Raw genomic sequence first — 20,591 nt, 5'->3', positions numbered from 1 at the left:
ATGATTACATCTGTCGGTTATGTGTTGTATCAGTCTCTGTGACAGTACCTAGCAAAGAAATCACGCAATGATCTCATGCCATGTCGTCCTGTCACCTTTTACAGAAGAAGCTAGCGATGATGAGGTCCATGCAGAGGCAAACGGGTGAGGAGCCACCAGTCCCCAGCGACATCAATGACATGGAGGAGCGCGTGCTAGCAGTCGTGGGGAAGCACCCCTGTACAGCCACGGATGCAGCTACAGACCCTGAAGTGATGCCACATAAGTAAAGCTTACACCATTGTGTGATGTAAAGTCAATAGATGCCACACCAACTCATATATGATAGATGATTTCTAATAGTGTCATAGAAATAATGCTGGCCTAATGAAAATCATTGCAATGCACAATGTGTTGATAGTCATGAAATGAGATGTCTGCGATGATTTTGAGAACGGTGGTGCTTTTGTCGTGCATACGCTCTGTGTAGTGCTGGACTCAACTTGTCACCCTTGCACCCCCTTCTCCTCTAACAACCTCATTTGTGACTTGCAGCTCATCCAGCAATGCGGCCCCAGGCAAGGCCACAAAGGCCAGATGGTGGGGGCGTGGGGCAGGAGTCGGCGGACGATCTTACTGCATCTGGTGCTGCGGAGCTCCAATTGTCACCCGACAATCTGCTGGGTCTGTTCTCGATGGATGAGAGCGTGGACTTCGAAGAACCTGCATTGCCACACTCCAGAACCCATTCCACCCCAAGGCAATCTATTTGTCCTCCGGTTATTCCCGCCTCCCTCTGGAGGTGCCGGCCCCAAGCACCTCTCCACAGGGCACCCCATTTGTCCCCAGGACGGCGCCAACCCCACGGAGGTCTCGTGGATGCGGCAGGTCTGTTCCACGAGTGGAGAGGTGGTACAGTTGTCCAAGAGGACTGTAGACATTGGTGACCAGCTCATTGAAGCTTTGGGGGGCATATCCTGACACCTGGTCACCATGACAGAGTCCCCGGATGCGATAGCCAGGAACACTGTTGCCACAGCCCTCCCAGTGGTCCCAGAGCGCGGCACTCCACCCCTAGGTTCCGCACCACCACTGCAAACGACAAATGAGAGCAAGAATCAAGATCCTGCTTCTGCATGAGAGAATGTTTCCCCCTCAGCACCCCGCACTTCCATATCTGACCAACCAACGCATCTGCCTTCATCCCCCCCAATAAGGCACTGCCTGAGGAGCTCCTCGGCCAGGCACCGTGGAACAAGGAGGGAATGGAGTAGAGGTGGGAGAAGGAGAGAGGGGAAGGAAAGTGAGGTGCATTTGCACAGGTGATGGCTATGTTACATGTCCATCTGGGTGTATGCAATTTGTTGCAATGTATGGGGGTTGGGGACCACGCTCATGCTTTGCCTTTGTATTCTGTGTTGCCGGGAACATAAAAACTGACTGCAAAAGCTTCTATAGATATATGAAGAGAAAAAGATTAGTGAAGACAAACGTAGATCCCTTGCAATCAGACTCAGGTGAATTAATAATGGGGAACAAAGAAATGGCAGACCAATTGAACAAATACTTTGGTTCTGTCTTCACGAAAGAAGACACAAATGACCTTCCGGATGTACTAGGGGAACGAGGAACTGAAGGATATCCTTATTAGGCGGAAAATTGTGTTGGGGAAATTGATGGGATTGAATGCCGACAAATCCCCGGGGCCTGATTGTCTGCATCCAAGAGTACATAAGGAGGTGGCCCTAGAAATAGTGGATGCATTGGTGATCATTTTCCAACAGTCTATCGACTCTGGATCAGTTCCTATGGACTGGAGGGTAACTAATGTAACACCACTTTTTAAAAAAGAGGGAGAGAGAAAACGGGAAATTATAGACTGGTTAGCCTGACATCAGTAATGGGGAAAATGTTGGAATCAATTATTAAGGATGAAATAGCAGCGCATTTGGAAAGCAGTGACCGGATCGGTCCAAGACAGCATGGATTTGTGAAAGGGAAATCATGCTTGCCAAATCTTCTGGAATTTTTTGAGAATGTAACTAGTAGAGTGGACAAGGGAGAACCAGTGGATGTGGTGTATTTGAACTTTCAAAAGGCCTTTGACAAGGTCCCACACAAAAGATTAGTGTGCAAAATCAAAGCACATGGTATTGGGGGTAATGTACTGGCATGGATAGAGAACTGGTTGGCAGACAGGAAGCAGAGAGTCGGGATAAATGGGTCCTTTTCGGAATGGGAGGCAGTGACTAGTGGAGTGCCGCAGGGCTCATTGCTGGGACCCCAGCTCTTTACAATATATATTAATGAGTTGGATGCAAGAATTGAGTGAAATATTTCCAAGTTTGCAGGTGACACTTAACTGGGTGGTGGTGTGAGCTGTGAGGAGGATGTTAAGAGGCTGCAGGGTGACTTGGACAGGTTAGGTGATTGGGAAAATGCATGGCAGATGCAGTATAATGTGGATAAATGTGAGGTTATCCACTTTGGTGGTAAAAACACGAAGGCAGAATATTATCTGAATGGCGGCAGATTAGGAAAAGGGGAGGTGCAATGAGACCTGGGTGTTATGGTTCATCAGTCATTGAAAGTTGGCATGCAGGTACAGCAGGTGGTGAAGAAGGCAAATGGCATGTTGGCCTTCATAGCTAGGGGATTTGAGTATAGGAGCAGGGAGGTCTTACTGCAATTGTACAGGGCCTTGGTGAGGCCTCACCTGGAATATTGTGTTCACAGCCAATAACACCAAACCCCCGGCCACATCCCACTTTTTCCACCATTGACATCAATCACATGTTCAACATAGAAACATGGAAAATAGGAGCAGGAGTAGGCCATTCAGCCCTTCGAACCTGCATCACCATTCAATATGATCATGGCTGATCATTCACCTCAGTACCCCTTTCCTGCTTTCTCTCCATACCCCTTGATCCCTTTAGCCGTAAGGGCCATATCTAACTCCCTCTTGAATATATCCAATGAACTGACATCAACGACTCTATGCGGCAGGGAATTCCACAGGTTAACAACTCTCTGAGTGAAGAAGTTTCTCCTCATCTCAGTCCTAAATGGCCTACCCCTCATCCTAAGACTGTGTCCCCTGGTTCTGGACTTCCCCAACATCGGGAACATTCTTCCCGCATCTAACCTGTCCTGTCCCGTCAGAATCTTATACGTTTCTATGAGATCCCCTCTCATCCTTCTAAACTCCTAATCTGAGGAAGGACGTTCTTGCTATTGAGGGAGTACAGCGAAGGTTCACTAGACTGATTCCAGGGATGGCTGGACTGACATATGAGGAGAGACTGTATCAACTGGGCCTTTATACACTGGAGTTTAGAAGGATGAGAGGGGATCTCCTGAAACGTATAAAATTCTGACGGGATGGGACAGGTTAGATGCGGGAAGAATTTTGTGCCAGAATGGGCGATATGTGGGCATTGTACGTCATTTCAGCATTAAAATTGGCGTTAAGTGGGCGTTAAACATGCAACAGAAGTTGAGGTTCGAGCCCATAATTTGCATGTAACTCCTCCACTCACTACATTTTGCTGGAGAAAGCAGCCTGCTTTTATCAGGAGCAGTTGCTACAGTTTCAGTCACGCACAAGTTGAGTTTGCTGCAGTTTGTAGAGACTCTTTTTAAATAGACTCTGTAAATAGCCTTAGTTTGCTTTGTTGTTTGTTGAGTTAGTCAACTTAGGTTTTTTTTGTTGTTTGCTTTGTTTGCTGTAAAATACACTTGATGCTCTAAGTCCTGCCCTGCCTACAACACGTTGGCAGATACACTGGTATCAATAGACACTCCAATGTTCATTGCTCCTCATTTGACTTAATGGTAGTGAGCTGCCTGCAGCTATGGTGAGCACTCACATGGTAGGCCTCAGATCATGATAGACACTATAGTGCTGTCATTATGGGCAAAAAGCCAGCAGAAATAGATCCCGCCCCAAAATCCACCGTCAACAATATCGATTTTTAGATACAAACTCATTGAAAATGCTGAGTAAATTCAAGGCCCTTTTGTCAGCATTTGTAGTTTTCTCTGTATCTCCATTCATTTTTTAATCTATTTCTACACCGACAGAGAACACACAGATCATTACAATTGAACGTCTTTGTTCTCTGCCAAGAAAGCAATAATAAAGAAACCAAAACAATGCAATAATAAATGATATACAGGTGGGAGTAAGTAGCAAGCAGGCAGTAATAATAACAACTTGCATTTATATAGCGTCTTTGATGTAGTAAAGCAGTGCAAGGCCCTTCACAGGAGTTTAATCAGACAAAAATTGCGTCAAAGTCAAAGAGGAAGACATTGGGACAGGTGACTAAAAGCTTGGCCAAACAATTAGATTTTCAGGAGAGTCTTAAAGATGGGGAGAGAGGTGGAGAGGCGGATACAAATCACAAAAATAAAATAATAATGGACAAGAGGGAAGTAATAATAATGGACCAGAAGAAGGTAATAATAGTGGACCAGATAGAAGTAATAATAATGGGCGAGGAAAGTAATAATAATGGACCAGAGGAAAGTAGTAATGATGAACATGAGGGAAGTAATAATAATGGACAAGAGGTGTCATGTATGTAACCACAATGTAACACCACTGTATTACTGTATACATTCAACCTTGATGCACACCTTGACCACAAGGGGTGAACTTGTGGGAGACACTCCTTATCTGATCACACAGGTATAAAAAGGGAGGTCCCATGCAGGGTCATTGTCTTTTGGAGTCCTGTAAATAAAGAGAGCAGGTCACAGAGTGACCTTGTCCCCAGATGTGCCTCGTGTGGTTTCATGCTGTAGAGTAAGGACTTTACATTGGCGACGAGAAACGGGAATTCACGGCCCACAAGAATGGTCACCGGTAGCACAGAGGAACGGTTCTGTGTTGGGGAAGACTGGGACGATTTTGTTGAGAGGCTTCATCAAAGCTTTGTTACGAAAGAATGGCTGGGGGATGCAGCGGCCGACAAGCGAAGGGCTCATCTTTTGACCAGCTGCGGACCAAAGACTTACGCGTTCATGAAGGACTGACTAGCACCCGAAAAGTCGGCGAACAAAACCTTTGAAGAACTTACCAAATTGATCAGGGAGCACCTCAAACTGGTGAGTAGCATACATATGGCCTGACACAGATTCTACACCCACCGACGTCATGAAGGATAGAGCATACCGGACTCCATAGCGGACCTCTGGCATTTGGCCAGCCCCTGTAAGTTCACAGATGCCTGCAGGGGGGAGATGCTAAGGGACTTCTTTATCGAGGGCATCGGTCATGCGGGAATTTTCCGCAAATTAATTGAGACCAAGGATTTGACCTTGGAAGCGGCGGCGTTGATGACTCAAACTTTCATGGCGGGGGAGGAAGAGACGAAAATAATATACGCGCGCAATTCTGCCTCTAACGTGGCGATGGATCAGGAAGTCAACATTATCAATGCGACTCAGAGCCCCGCAGGCAGGCAGGGGCAGTCCGACAATCCCCAGGCAGCAATAGATCCCAGAGTAGGACTTCAACAGAGGCAATGGTAGGCTGAACGGACATTCAAGCCATCACAGTGGACAATGCGGCCCGGGATGGGGCCATTGACACCCACTAATAGGGTACTCAGGAGCAGTCAAAGGGACAGCCAGCGCGGAATGCCTGGCCATAGTCCCTTTCTTCCCAACAATGGAAACTTTAACTCATGTTGGAGGTGTGGGGGAAGACACTCAGCTAGATCTTGCAGATTTCAACAGTTTGTCTGCAGGAACTGCAATCTCAGTGGCCATTTAGCTCCAACGTGCAGGAAGCCTGCTAGCAGACTAATATATGAGACGGATGGACCAGAAGAGGGTTCTTTGAGGCAGGATGACTTTTAGGGCAAATCGATGGATGTCGAGGTTCAGCGGGTCCGTGTGACGAATATTCATGGTTCATACACCAGAACGCCACCAGTGATGATGAGAGTTTTATTAAACAGCATTCCTGTACGCATGGAGCTGGACACTGGGGCCAGCCAGTCACTCATGGGAGTTCAGCAATTTGAGAAGCTATGGCCACTTAAAGCCAGTAGACCCAAATTAGCACGTATCAAGACACAATTACGGACTTACACCAAAGAAATCATTCCAGTGCTAGGCAGTACAATGTTGGCTGTCACACACAATGGGATAGTGAATTGGCTGACGCTCTGGATTGTCCCGAGCAATGGTCCTGCACTGTTGGGGAGGAGCTGGTGAGCTGAGATGAACTGGAAATGGGGGGATGTTCACGCAATGTCATCTGTGGAGCGAAGTTCAAGCTCACAAGTCCTACAACAATTCGATTCACTATTCCAACCAGGCATCAGGACTTTCAAAGGCACTAAGGTAGTGATACTCATCACCCCGGGTGCCAGGCCAGTGCACCACAAAGCCAGAGCGGTGCCGTATGTGATGCGGGAAAAGATCGAGAGTGAATTGGACCGACTATTGAGAGAGGGCACCATCTCGCCGGTTGAATTCAGCGACTGGGCGAGTCCCATCGTTCCCATCCTAAAAGAGGATGGCTCTGTCAGGATCTGTGGCGACTACAAGGCCACCATCAATCGGGTGTCCCTACAAGATCAATACCCGCTCCTAAGAGTGGAGGACCTCTTTGCCACGCTGGCAGGCGGCAAGCTGTTCACCAAGTTGGACCTCACTTCAGCCTATACGACCCAGGAACTGGCCGACGAATCTAAGCTACTGACCACCATCACCACGCACAAGGGACTGTTCATTTATAACAGTTGCCCATTTGGCATTCGATCAGCGGCCGCAATTTTTCAACGAAACATGGAAAGCCTGTTTATATCCATTCCTGGAATGATCGTATTCCAGGACGACATCCTCATCACAGGTTGAGACACCGAGGAACACCTCCACAACCTGGAGGAGGTGCTACGCCGACTGGACCAGGTAGGCCTGCAACTCAAGAAGTCTAAATGTGTATTCTTAGCTCCTGAGGTAGAGTTTCTGGGCAGGAGGGTTGCTGCAGATGGGATTCAGCCCACCGAATCCAAAACAGAAGCGATTCGACGAGCACCCAGGCCCTGCAACACATCGGAGTTGCATTCATTCCTCGGACTGTTGAACTATTTCGGGAACATTCTGCCGAACTTGAGCACGTTGTTGGAGCCACTACACGTACTCCTGCATAAGGGTTGTGATTGGTCTTGGGGGGACTGTCAGGAATGGGCTTTTGATCGGGCGCGAAACCTACTTTGTTCAAACAAATTGTTGACCCTGTACGACCCCTGTAAAAATTTGGTTCTGATGCATCGTCCTATGGGGTTGGGTACGTGTTCCAGCAGGGTAACGCAGAGGGTCAACTACAATCTGTGGCTTATGCCTCCAGATCGCTCTCTCAAACAGAACGGGGATATGGGATGGTCGAGAAAGAAGCGCTTGCATGTGTCTAAGGTGTAAAAAAAATGCATTAGTACCTCTTTGGTAGGAAGTTTGAATTAGAAATGGACCACAAGCCATTAACATCCCTGTTGTCAGACAGCAAGGCTATCAATGCCAACGCATCAGCTCGCATACAGCGATGGGCTCTCACGTTGGCTGCTTATGACTACTCCATCCGGCACCGGCCCGGCACTGAATATTGCATTGACGCGCTCAGCAGGCTTTCACTGGCCACCACTGAGGGGGCAGCAGAGCAAAGCGCCGAGATGGTCATGGCTGTCGATGTAGATGCCTTTGACAGCACAGGCTCCCCCATCACAGCCCGCCAGATCAAAATCTGGACAAACAGAGATCCCCTCCTATCCCTGATTAAGAAATGTGTCCTGACTGGAGATTGGGCGTCCGCACACGGAGCATGCTCTGAGGAGGTCAGACCGTTCCACAGATGGATGGATGAGCTCTCCATGCAAGCCGACTGCCTACTATGGGGCAGCCAGGTAGTTATGCCCCAGAAGGGCAGGGAGGCATTCATCAGGGAACTCCACAGCGAGCACCCAGGCATTGTGCTGATGAAGGCCATTGCCCGGTCACATGTTTGGTGGCCTGGAATTGACACAGACCTGGAACACTGTGTTCGCAGGTGCACGGCGTGTGCCCAGGTGGGCAATGCCCCCAGGGAGGCCCCGCTGAGCCCGTGGCCCTGGCCCACCAGGCTATGGTCACGCATTCATGTTGACTATGCGGGCCCGTTCATGGGTAAGATGTTCCTTATTGTGGTAGATGCGTACTCGAAATGGATCGAGTGCATCATTCTGAATTCATGCATGTCATCCACCACTGTGGAAAACCTACGTGTGATCTTTGCAACCCATGGCTTGCCGGACATCCTGGTTAGTGATAACGGCCCATGTTTCACAAGCTACGAATTCCAAGAGTTTATGTCGGGCAATGGCATCAACCACGTCAGGACTGCGCCGTTCAAGCCGGCCTCCAATGGCCAGGCGGAACGTGTGAGCCAAATCATTAAGCAAGGGTTGCTCAGGATCCAAGGACCCTCCCTACAATGCCGCCTGGCGCGCCTCCTGCTGGCCTATAGATCCCGACTGCACTCGCTCACGGGGGTCCCGCCCGCAGATCTACTAATGAAAGGGACACTCAAAACTCGGTTGTCCCTCATTCACCCAGTCCTGACCGACATAGTTGAGGGCAAGCGCAAGTCACAAAACGAGTACCATGACTGTAATTCGAGAGGGAGATGTATAGAAATAAATGATCCTGTATTCGTCCTGAATAACGCCATGGGGCCCAAATGGCTTGAGGGCACTATAATTGACAAAGAGGGGAATAGGGTCATCGAGGTAAAACTCAACAATGGTCAGATATGCCGTAAGCATCTGGACCAAATAAAAAAAAAGTTCTGTACCGACACGGAGGAACCTGAACAAGACCATGAGATGGATTTCACAACATCGCCAGTGAACGAGCAACAAGAGCAATCAGAAGAATTCACAGCCCCTGTGGTCAGCCCGGACAAGCCGGAATCACCACAGGTGACAGACACTCACGTCAGTGTCCAACAACCAGAGCCCCAACTGCGGCACTCCACGAGGGAGCATAGACCACCTGAAAGACTAAACCTATGATCCCAATAAGACTTTGGGGGGAAGGTAATGTCATGTATGTAACCACAATGTAACACCACTGTATACACTCAACCTTGATGCACACCTTGACCACAAGGGGTAAACTTGTGGGAGACACTCCTTACCTAATCACACAGGTATAAAAAGGGAGGTCCCATGCAGGGTCACTGTCTTTTGGAGTCCTGTAAATAAAGAGAGCAGGTCACAGAATTACCTTGTCCCCATATGTGCCTCGTGTGGTTTCATGCAGTAGAGTAAGGACTTTACAAGAGGAAAGTAATACTAATGGACAAGAGGGAAGTAATAATAATGGACAAGATGGAAGTGATAATAATGGACAAGATGGAAGTAATAATAGTGGACAAGAGGAAAGCAATAATAATGGACCAGAGGAAAGTAATGATAATGGACAAGATGGAAGTAATAATAATGGAGCAGAGGGAAGTAATAATAATGGACCAGAGGGAAATAATAATAATGGACCAGAGGGAAGTAATAATAATGGACAAGGAAAATAAAACAAAGTGTAAAAAATAAATACATTTCAAAAATCATGAAATAAACTAAATGCAAAAAGAAAGCAATGAATAAACCACAAAAAGGAAGTAGGAAAAGAACTATAGGAAAGGTGTCATAAATCAAGGTAAGAGAGCAATGAACAAGCCATAGGAAGGAAATAATAAACAAAAAGAAGGCAGTGAACCAACAGTAGTTTATTATACACAGCTGTACAGCAAGAGGAAGAATCAACACCTCTTACTGTCGCTGGTCGGTGGAGCTCAGAGTTTTTTATGCTCCTGACAGTGCTACAATTTTGGATAGTAAAATATAACAGGGTAGAAATTGGATCTTGTTCCATCCATTTTACGGGCATGCAACGGACATATTGAGTGCCAATTTCTAATGAATGTGTTTGTGATTTTTCTGTGCATAGTGCACAGAGGAAATCTTTGCTCCCCAGGTGGCTAGTACCACGCTCATATTATTCAAGGTTGCATTTAAAATACAGTGATCCTAGTTTTTGCATTGCTGCTTAACAGGATGACGTATTATATGGGAAGTGAAAGTGTTAGCACAAATGTAGTGTTTATTAGAAAATTACTTTGTACACAATTACATTTTTGCCTTTTATGATGGTGCTCAGGTTATCCTAACAACTGGATCATTGAACCCAAATCCTGTTTTGCCTTGTAATGCTGAAAATGTTTACTACTCTATCTCTGTAATCTCCTCCAGCTCCATAACCTTCCAAGATATCTGCACTCCTCTAATTCTGATCTCTTGAGCATCCCTAATTTTAATTGCTCAAGTATTAATGGCCATGCCTTCAGCTGCCAAGGCCCTAAACTCTGGAATTCCCTTCCTAAACCTCTACACCTTTCTACCTCTCTTTCCTCCTTATTGACGTTCCTTAAAAACTACCTCTTTGACCAAGCTTTTGGTAACCTGCACTAATTTCTTTTTATGTGGCTCGGTGTCAAATTTTATTTTATAACGCTCCAGTGAAGCGCCTTGGGATGTTTTAAAGCACTATATAAATACAAGTTGTTGTTCTTTAAAAATATTTGATAGTACTTCTGATTGATTAAACATTTCATGCTTGTTGTCTATGTGTAAACGTCTTCATTTCAATTCAGTTATGAGGCTGTGTTTTTTTTAGTAAAACTGACGCAAATGCTGCATTCTTTTCTAAATGGGCAGCAAATAAATATTAGAATTATGACTAATGGCTGAACTATTGAGAATTTAAATAATTTTGATGCCTATCAGCAAATTAGGTAAAGTAGGCACGTATCTCACCCCAAGACAACCAATATTCTTCGGCTGTGTGAAACTACTGGACTTTAGGAGGAAGAAGCCTTATTAGCCCTGGCATTCTTCTTCAATGATAAGCAAATGAATGTCTTCCCTCCCCACAATTTGTAAGGACATATGAGGCCATAAGGATATCTAGTATAGGAAATAGAACAATTCACAGTAATGTGCTAGGTGCTTTTTTGGAGTTATGGCAAATTGTTAGGGAGGTACACATCTAGCTATATTCTACAACTAGAGGTGCTATATCTGACCCAAGATGAAGATGTGTTCCATTCCCTAACCCTAGCATCCTTCAATCGAATGAGCCAACAAATATATAGGGGCTGATTTTCATCAAGGCTTCCGCCCGCCCAAGTGCCACCCAAAGTGCTGCCGATGGTCGCCAAGGTAGCGGACGGTACTTTGGGCGGGATATTCATGGCCGAGGTCCCTCGAAGGTCGGCGGGCAGCAAATGGATGACGTACGTCGCCAATCTGGGTGGCAGCGGGCGGGAGGTCTCATTCTCGGCAGCACAGACGCTTGCCGTCCAAGTGCCGCCGAGGATGGAGTCAGGTCCACAGAGGGTTGAAGACCTGAAAAAAAAACCACCAATAAAAAATAAAAAAACTATCCGAAGAATTTTTTTTTAAATGTTCACTTACTTTTTTTCAGGTTCTTCATACTTGCCATTGGGGACAGACCAGCCTCCAGCCAACGGTCCACCCCCGTTCTGCCACCGACTCCCGCCCACAGGAATCTGGGTGCTCGGTGGGTGGAAGGTCAGTTGCGCCACTTGGCCGTCTGCCGACGTCAGCGGGCGGTTCCCGGCGGCTCTCCCCTCCTGCCCACTCCAGGCCACCTCCAAAGTGGCACTGGGCGGATCTTGACAAGGAATGTCAGCAGCAGTGGGCGGCAGTCAGCGGCAACGGGCGGTGAGGTGATGAATTTTGGCCCCATAAAATCTAAAAAAGAACTTGCCTGAATCAGTGCTACTACCAACAATCTCATTGCTACAACCCCTTCAAGGACTTCAGGAAATAAAATTCTACCACTTTGTCCTTTGTAGTTATTAAGTTTAAAGTAGGGGGTCTTTTCCAGGTACTTCTGAGAGCCTGCTGGGGGAAGATTTTCTTGATATCACTGAACTTCTCTTTGATGTCCTATCAGGTTCTTTTTATCACAAGGTATTCCATTCAAACACTCATTTATGGAGCTCTGGGGTTTGATGGATTCATGATGCTTGCAAGATGGGATGCTCACTTACTCCATAACGTATTCACCTTTTGCTTCATAAATCTTGGCTTTCTGATTCTCTTTGGTAAGAATGCCATTTTGTTGATGCTGTTGCCACATAAAAGCTTTAAGGTGATCAATGATCTGTTTCCCAGTTAAGTCAACTGCTTAAGCCAGTAATTAAATATTTCTTTACTCACCTAATGACCCAATCTTATTCATAGCAGTAAAATCATTGTTAAAATAATCAGAAAATAAAATTGCAATTATTATCTCTGCAAATATTATCAAACTGCTGTAAATGCAGTAGACTCCAGAGAGCTTATGGCAAGGAGTGGGGTGGGCTGCTGGAAGTTGGTCCAAAATGCTTCACCCAGCACCAAATCAGGCTATTTCTCCATTTCAGTTGGCTATTAAGGTGCAGGTAAAGTCTGTGGTATAAATGATCATCTTTACTAGCTGGGAATAAAACATTGCCAGGGCAGAATGCAGAAAGAAAAATCTTGCAGGGGATCACATGGCAGTACTGGAACTGCCTGATTTTCTTTCCACTTAAATTAATGGGAGAGAAATCTAGAAGGTTCTGTAAAGGGGCTGCGACCCTCGCAGGCCATGCTTAATGTCCAGGCGGTAAAGACCTGAATGTGCCCTTTGTTGTGCTGGTCCATTCTTGTAAAGGTGCAAAATAAAGTAAAATGGTTTTGCTCACAATTAACTTCTATTCTCTTTAGATTGTAGTCCTGAAAGCAAGAGTAACCATTTTTGAGAGTGAAGCCAATTGGCAAATATTGGTGATATAATCATCTATCCATTCCTTCAATGGTCAGGCCCAGAAATGTTTGGACATACAGGTCTACTGCATACTTTACATATAAATGAAAATGTGCATTTTTACAGCATTATACAGCACAAAGATTAACCTGCTTACAAAAGGGACAGATTAATTATATTTTATCATTTATTTATAAGCTTCAAGTAATTTTACTAACTGGGGACACAGCATATTCTTTATTGCCATGGCTGTTGAAGCTCTTCCCTAAGGAATCCCTATGCCCTCAACAAGAGATATTAAGTAGATGCTTGCACGGTGCAAAGATGGTGAAAGAGGTCACCTTTGGTCAACTGGAGCCCCAGTGGCAAATCCTTTTGAGATGCCTCAAGATCAAACACACATTTGTTCTCCATGTGGTAGCCACATGTGTTGCGCTGTACAGTATCTGCAGGCAGCAAATCTTTTGGCCAGGATAGATGGAGATCACGCAGAATGCCAGAGACACAATTCACTAGTTCTCTCAAAGACCAGCGAAAAGGTGAAAGAAGTAGACAATATATGTTATACCTTTACTTTATCTAAAGATTCACACTCCTATAACTAATACGAAAACAATTGGGACTATTTTTATTTATTTTTCTAAAACTTTACAAGCCTTGCAGTAATAATAAAAATAGATTTCCTTTGACTTGCTTTAAATCTGGTCTACCAACTGTTCCTGCCCTTTATAATGTTACTTGTCTACTTTCATACTCATTTAGGAAAACAATATGCATTCCAATAAGAAAATATGATTTCTATTTATTCCAAAACTGAATTTATTTCAGTTTTTTTAGATGACATTTTGATTCAGTCAAATCTTTAAGGGCACAGATGATTCACTTGTTCTTTTTGCCCTGAAGCATTGTCAGGGTTGACAGGTTCATTTTCAGCCAAGTTGGTTATAATGGACTATTTATTCCCACCGATAGAGCAAAGAAGCAGCTGCGGTAGCACAAGTAGTTTTAACCTGACTGCATTGACCATTAACCCCAAATAGGTTTGGGCCCATATATCTCAGCATCAACTCAGCAAATATTTTCTTGAATTTCCTTAACTGCTGCAAGAAGAGGTCAGAGTGAACCTGAAACTTCAGCTTATAATCCTATTTGAGATGATGTGCCTCCTTCAAAAAACAGACTTCTCTCCTCACCCGAACAGTAGCTTGAGAGGCATCTCCAAATTCTGGGTAACAGCAGATCAGAAAATATATTGAGTTGATTGCACGTCTGTAGATCTAAGTCATTACTAACAACTTCTATGCCCTGATCCTCTTCGACCAGCCACTGTTGGTGAGAACTTCACCTGTCCTCCTGCTGCTACTCACCCTGGCTGCCAGCTATTATTAACTGTTCGCAAAGACACAAATGAAGAGTTTATATTTGGGCAGGTTCGCGCAATTAGCGATTGTTTCTGTCAAAGAACTAACACTACTTTTACTGTTAGCAGACAGGGACATCAATATAACACAAATATTATTTGCCTTCTAAGTTTCAGGGCCCACTTCCATGATTTTGTCATCTCCAGACTCAACTATTCCAATGCACACCTGGCCATTCTCTTAGCCTCCATTCTCTGTGAACTTCAGCTCATCTATCTGATGCCTGCATCGCAACCCACACTTAGTCCCACTTGGCCAACACTGCTGTCCTTAATGAGTTACATTGGTTCCCGGACCCCCAACATTTCAATCCTAGAATCATGGAATGGTTACAGTACAGAAGGAGGCCATTTGACGTGATGAGCCCGTGCCGGCTCTCTGCAAGTGCATTTCAGCTAGTCCCACTCCCCCGCCTTTTCCCGTAGCCCTGCAATTTTTTTTCCCTTCATTATTTATCCAATTCCCTCTTGAAAGCTGTGATTGAGTCTGCCTCTACCAACCTTTTAGATACTAACCACTCACTACGTAAAAACGTTTTCCCTCATGTTGCATTTGGTTCATTTGCCAATCACCTTAAATCAGTGTCCTCTGGTTCTCAACCCTTCTGCCAATGGGAACAGTTTCTGTATCTACTCTGTCTATACCCCTCATGATGTTGAACACCTCTATCAAATCTTCTCCAAACCTTCTCTGCTCTAAGGACAATGTGGGACCTGATTAACTATTGTGGGACCTGACTATAACTATTGTGGGACCTGATTAACTGGGACCTGATTAATTTATAATTATAGAGTAGCTGCGTGCTGTGTACATGCTCACTAACAATGGAAAAGGTTGCAGCGTGGTTGGGGCCAAAGCACAGTCACCGGGTTAAGCGCTGTTCCGACCAGATAACAGGAACATACTGCGAAACAGTGAACAGCAGGAGGAAGGGGCATGATGTGGTAATCACATCATGACCAAGGCAATTGCTATCTGCAATGGGCAGCTGGGTCATAACCAGTGGCCAGTCCGGAGGCGACAAACTGACCCCAGTAACAGCAGGGGGGCCAATCAGGGAATGGGAAGACCCCATGGTCGCGACTATAACTGAAGCAGTAACACGCGGTAGAGTGTCTTAGTAACTGCAAGATGTAACTGAATGTAACTGAGCTAATAAAGTTTGCCTGGATACTACCACCGGACTTGAGTCTCGTCAACTGCTAAGAATATAAGAGACCCTACAGACAACAACCCCAGTTTCTCCAGTCTATCCACGTAACTGAAGTCCCTTATTCTTGGAATCATTCTTGTAAATTTTTACTGCACCCTCTCTAAGTCCTTCACATCCTTCCTAAAGTGCGGTGCCCAGAATTGGACACAATACTCGAAGCTGAACCAGTGATTTATAAAGTTTTATCAGAATTTCCATGCTTTTGTACTCTATGGGCCCGAGTTTAATGAAAGCTAAGTTCTGCCCAAGTACCGTCGAAAGGACCACTGAGATCCTGACGGCACTTTGGGTGTAAATTTCATGAAAAAATGTGGGAAAAACCTCCCGGTGGAAAAGATGGGCCTTACACGCCAATTCTGGGCGGCAGCGGGCGGTAGGTCCCATTCTGGGTGGCAAATGCGATCCTCGGCAAAGTACCGCCAAGGATAGAGTTGGGCCCAGGGTGGGGAGAAAGGCAAAAAAAAAATTTGCAAAACAATAAAAAAAACTACCAGAAATCCTTCAGAGGACCCCATCGACCAAAATCCCTGCAAAAAAAAATAAAGAAAAGAAGTGCACTAACCTTTTTTTGCAGGATTTCATACTTACCGTTCAGGTAAGAGCTGTCTCTACACAGCGATCTTTCCTGCTGCTGGAGCGGAGGACCGCCCGGACCAATCTGGAAACTCAACAGGCGGGAGGACTTTTGTCGGTGTTGCATGCCAGCAGATGTCAGTGGACTCTCCCCAACAGTCTTTTCTCCCTGCCGGCGTGAAGACCTGACCAAACTCATTCGGAGGGGAGAGAGCCCAGAAAACATGGAAACCACCAAGAAAACTCGACGGCAACTGGCGGTAAGTCGACCAAACTCGGATCCTATGCTTTTATTTATAAAGCCCATGATCTCGTATGCTTTTTTAACTGCTTTCTCAAACTACCCTGCCATCTTGAACGATTTGTGCATGTATACCCCCAGGTCTTTCTGTTCCTCCACCCCCTTTAGAATTTTACCCTTTAGTTTATATTGCCTCTCCTCATTCTTCCTACTGAAATGTATCACTTTGCATTTTTCTGCATTAAATTACATCTGCCACGTGTCCATCCATTCCACCAGCCTGTCTTATGTACTCTTGAAGTCTATCACTATCCTCCTCACTGTTCACTATACTTCCAAGTTTTGTGTCATCTGCAAATTTTGAAATTGTGCCCTGGACACCAAATTGAAAGTTCTCATCCTTGTGTTTAAATTCATTCATGGCCTCATCCCTCCCTATCTCTGTAACGTCCTCCAAGTCTACAACCCCCTGAAACTCTCCATTCATCTGACTATTGTACATGACACCACTTACCCCACCACCATCACTTTGCTCCAACATTGGCTGCCTTGCCTTCAGCTGTATATCCATCCCTATATTCTGGAATTCCTTCTCTTAAACCCTTCTGCCTCTCTCTCGACCTCCCGCTCCTCTTTTCAGACTCATCTTAAAATCCATCTTGGAACAAATCTCTGGGGTCACCCCTCCAAATATCTCCTTCTTTGGCTTGGTGTCCATTGTTTTTTTGATTGCACCTCTGTGAAGCAATATTGGGATGTTTTTCAGCATTAAAGGTGTTATAAAAATGCAAATTGCTGCTGTTTGTTAAGTATGTTAAAGTACACATAAACAAGTTAATCATTATTCCTTTCAGTTACATTTATGCTACATTGATCAGTTATTTGTCTCAACAATGCTTCATTATTCTTATGACAGTAAAGTTTCTGTTATATAGTTCCCTAATCAATTAGTACATATTTAAATGTTAACATCTCATAGGGAGGCCAAAAATAAAATGAATGAAACCTATGTTGACCAGTTTGAAAACAAATTCACACGCTGCTGTGTATCAATTGTGAGCATATTCTAAATTTGGCTCAAGCTACTAAAACCTCATGCTACCAGCACTTGCAAGAGGTTTTTTCAATATTTTACTGACATCCTTAACAATAACACTGTTAAAATAGCGACAGCCTAGAAATTACATTTCCAATATTGCAAGCAAAAACATAATGTACTTATATGACATTCCTCAGCCATGGCTCAGTAGGTAGTACACTTGCCTCTGAGTCCGAAGGTTGTGGGTTCAAGTCTGACTCCATGAACTTGAGCACATAAAAAAACATCTAGGCTGATGCTCCAGTGCAATGCTGAGGGAGTGCTGCACTGCAGGAGGTGCCGTCTTTTGGATGAGACGTTAAACCGTGGTCCCATCTGCCCTCTCAGGTGGACGTAAAAAATCCCATGGCACTATTTCGAAGAAGAACAGGGGAGTTATCCCTTGTGTCCTGGCTAATATTTATCCCTCAACCAATTTAACAAAAAAAATTATCTGGTCATTATCACATGGCTGCGTGTGGGAGTTTGCAGAGCGCAAGTTGGATGCCACATTTCCCACATTACAATAGTGACTACACTTCAAAAGTACTTCATTGGCTGTAAAGTGCTTTGAGATGTCTGGTGGTCGTGAAAGGCACTATATAAATGCAAGTCTTTCTTTTTCTTTCTCTGTCTATTATGTTAGCAGAGTTAATAAAGCATTAAAAAAGCTGTTGATGCCTATGTTAAAATAGAGGTCAGAGGAATAACATATGAATGCATAAACTGTTCATTTGCTCATACCAGCAGCAATCATTTCTAAGCTTGAAGAGCAACGGTGTTTTATTTCAAAATAACCCACCAAGTAATATGACCTGAAGGGTTTGAGCGCCTGGTGTCACTCAATGCTTTATTTTCAAGTAAACCCTTATATAAATATCTCCTATTAGAAAACAATAGACTTCAATTTAATTAATTAGTTGGGGAGGCTATTTTAACTGGACAAAACTGAAAGATGATATTAGTAGTCACCTTTGAGCTGAATAATCTATTGGTTGTCGTAAAATACACTGTTTCACTTGTTTGCAGATTTTGTTTAGCACTTTCGTGCTGCTGTCAGCTATTAGTGGACCCCATGTCCTGGATGCGTGACATTGTTCTCAAAGAGTTTTAATGCCCTTGTGACACTAACATCAGGCTTTCTGTGTCTTTGGGTACTTTGACACAAACTTACTCAAACTTCACAGTGAACAAAAGGGAACTTCATGTAAAACAAATAAATCAGCCAATGTCTGCTGTGCAACAGATAGGCTTCTCTACTTCTTACAATGGTAGAGTGTTGGCATGCTTGAAGTGGAATTTTAAACTCATGATGCAAACAAGTTTCACAACACATGCCAGATGTTTTATTTAAAATGTTATATGTTCCCTTGTTACTTCAGTTTTAATTCCCCTTATCTACTTCCTCCCATTTTCTTGTGTTTCATTATGATTTGGTTGTTTCATTTTCTGTGTCCACCCCCACCAAGTCCAACTCTCCTTTCTCTTACTCTTTTTTTACTTTATATTTTTGGAAATGCACTCGTTTAAGAATGTAACTTTAATTTCTGAATCTTATCCTCCCAAACCTCTTGAGAGAATTTACAGAAAGAGAACACAGGAAAAGTATAGACTTGGAGCAGGACCTACCTAGAATTCTCCCTGGGAGAATTGCTTGCTCGTTGTGGTAGGCCGATTCCTGGCTGTGAGTTCTCAGTCAGCAATGTTTAGACTGCGCCAAACCTCAAAATTAAATGATACAGATGCTGAGTTGGGATGCCAGTGGAGTGTCTTTAAGCCTACGCAACTTTCACTTCAAGATTTAAGTGTCAATGCCTATTTACACTGCACTAAAGCATGATTGTGTTGATATGGGTCTGGGGGACAGTAGGCAGAATACATAAGACTGATTTTATTCAGATTTACACTGCCAAGTTTGCACCAGAATAGAATCCAAGTCTAATTCATGTCAGAATGAACTTAACACCAATAACATTTTAAACAAGTTTAAAAAAAGATACAAGTTCAATATAAGCGTGCTTGTTCTGTGAGAGAGTGAATCTGCTGTCAATGAGACTTAATTCTTCAAAGAACCGTATAAGAGGAGCCCAACAACTGTATTAAAAACTTCAATTATCTGACTATTTCAGACTTTACATATTTGATCTTACCCTTATGTAAGAGATTTGAAGATAAATTCTAAATTTATGTCATGAAACATATTAGCCTGCAAGCAAATTATATCATTATGGCCACTTTCTTACACAGTCGATTCAACTTAGCCACTTGTAAATGACCTTTGTTGGAGAGACTCAATGATCTTGTGCATAGGTTATGTTGTGGAAATTATAAATTGTTACTCTTTTATTCCAAATTGAAATATTATTACCATTATAACTTTTTTCAGGGGGAATACCAACAACTAAGATTGTGAGATCCCGCGAGGGCTTTTAAATTACTTTTTGGGCTGCAACTAGGAATTAAAGTAGCAGATTATGTAAAATATCATTAAACATTTAAATTTAAAAACTACTCTTCTTTCTCGGTGATATAAGAAAAATTATAGCTTATGAATTTAAAAAAATGATCAAGACTCCCAGATCTTACAGGGCTATATATTCCTCTGTTCAATATTTTTGTTGAGAAATGTGGCCTTGAGGAACAGGGTTGTAATATTGGTAGCAAGCCCTAACTCATTCATTGTCTGCATTTAGTGTTGCTATGAGTGGTCTCACTTGTGCAAAAATAGATGAACAAACATTAGCAAAACGTTTGGGAAAATAGCTGATTTTGCTTGTTAGCACCTTGTTAAGGCCAATCAGGAACAGCTCATGCAGAATTACACAGCTGTGGTGGATAACTGAAAACTATTTTGCTCCTGGGCAGAGCTGCTGTTCGTGAGCTGAGCAATGGACAACATTGTTGAAGTATCACTGCAGCAGTGACAGGAACTAATTAGTACCCAGGAGTTTTCTTCCAGTGAGTGTGGATGCAGCAGGCATTCTTGAGTATTTTACCACTCGCTACTTCTGTCAGCAGGCAGAGGAAGAGAGGGTGGCCTGCTTACAGGAGTTGTACTACTTACAGCAGGTGCTAGCCTAGACAACAAATCCACCATATAGGAACAGGAGGAGGCCATTCAGTTCCTTGAGCCTATTCTGCCATTCAATTAGATCATGACTACTCTATATCCTAACTCCATCTACTCACCTTGATTCCATAATAGACAGCAACAAGGAA

Source organism: Pristiophorus japonicus, chromosome 14 (genome assembly GCF_044704955.1).
Source record: "Pristiophorus japonicus isolate sPriJap1 chromosome 14, sPriJap1.hap1, whole genome shotgun sequence".
In the NCBI taxonomy this organism is placed as follows: domain Eukaryota; kingdom Metazoa; phylum Chordata; class Chondrichthyes; family Pristiophoridae; genus Pristiophorus; species Pristiophorus japonicus.
This window is presented reverse-complemented; position numbering follows the sequence as displayed.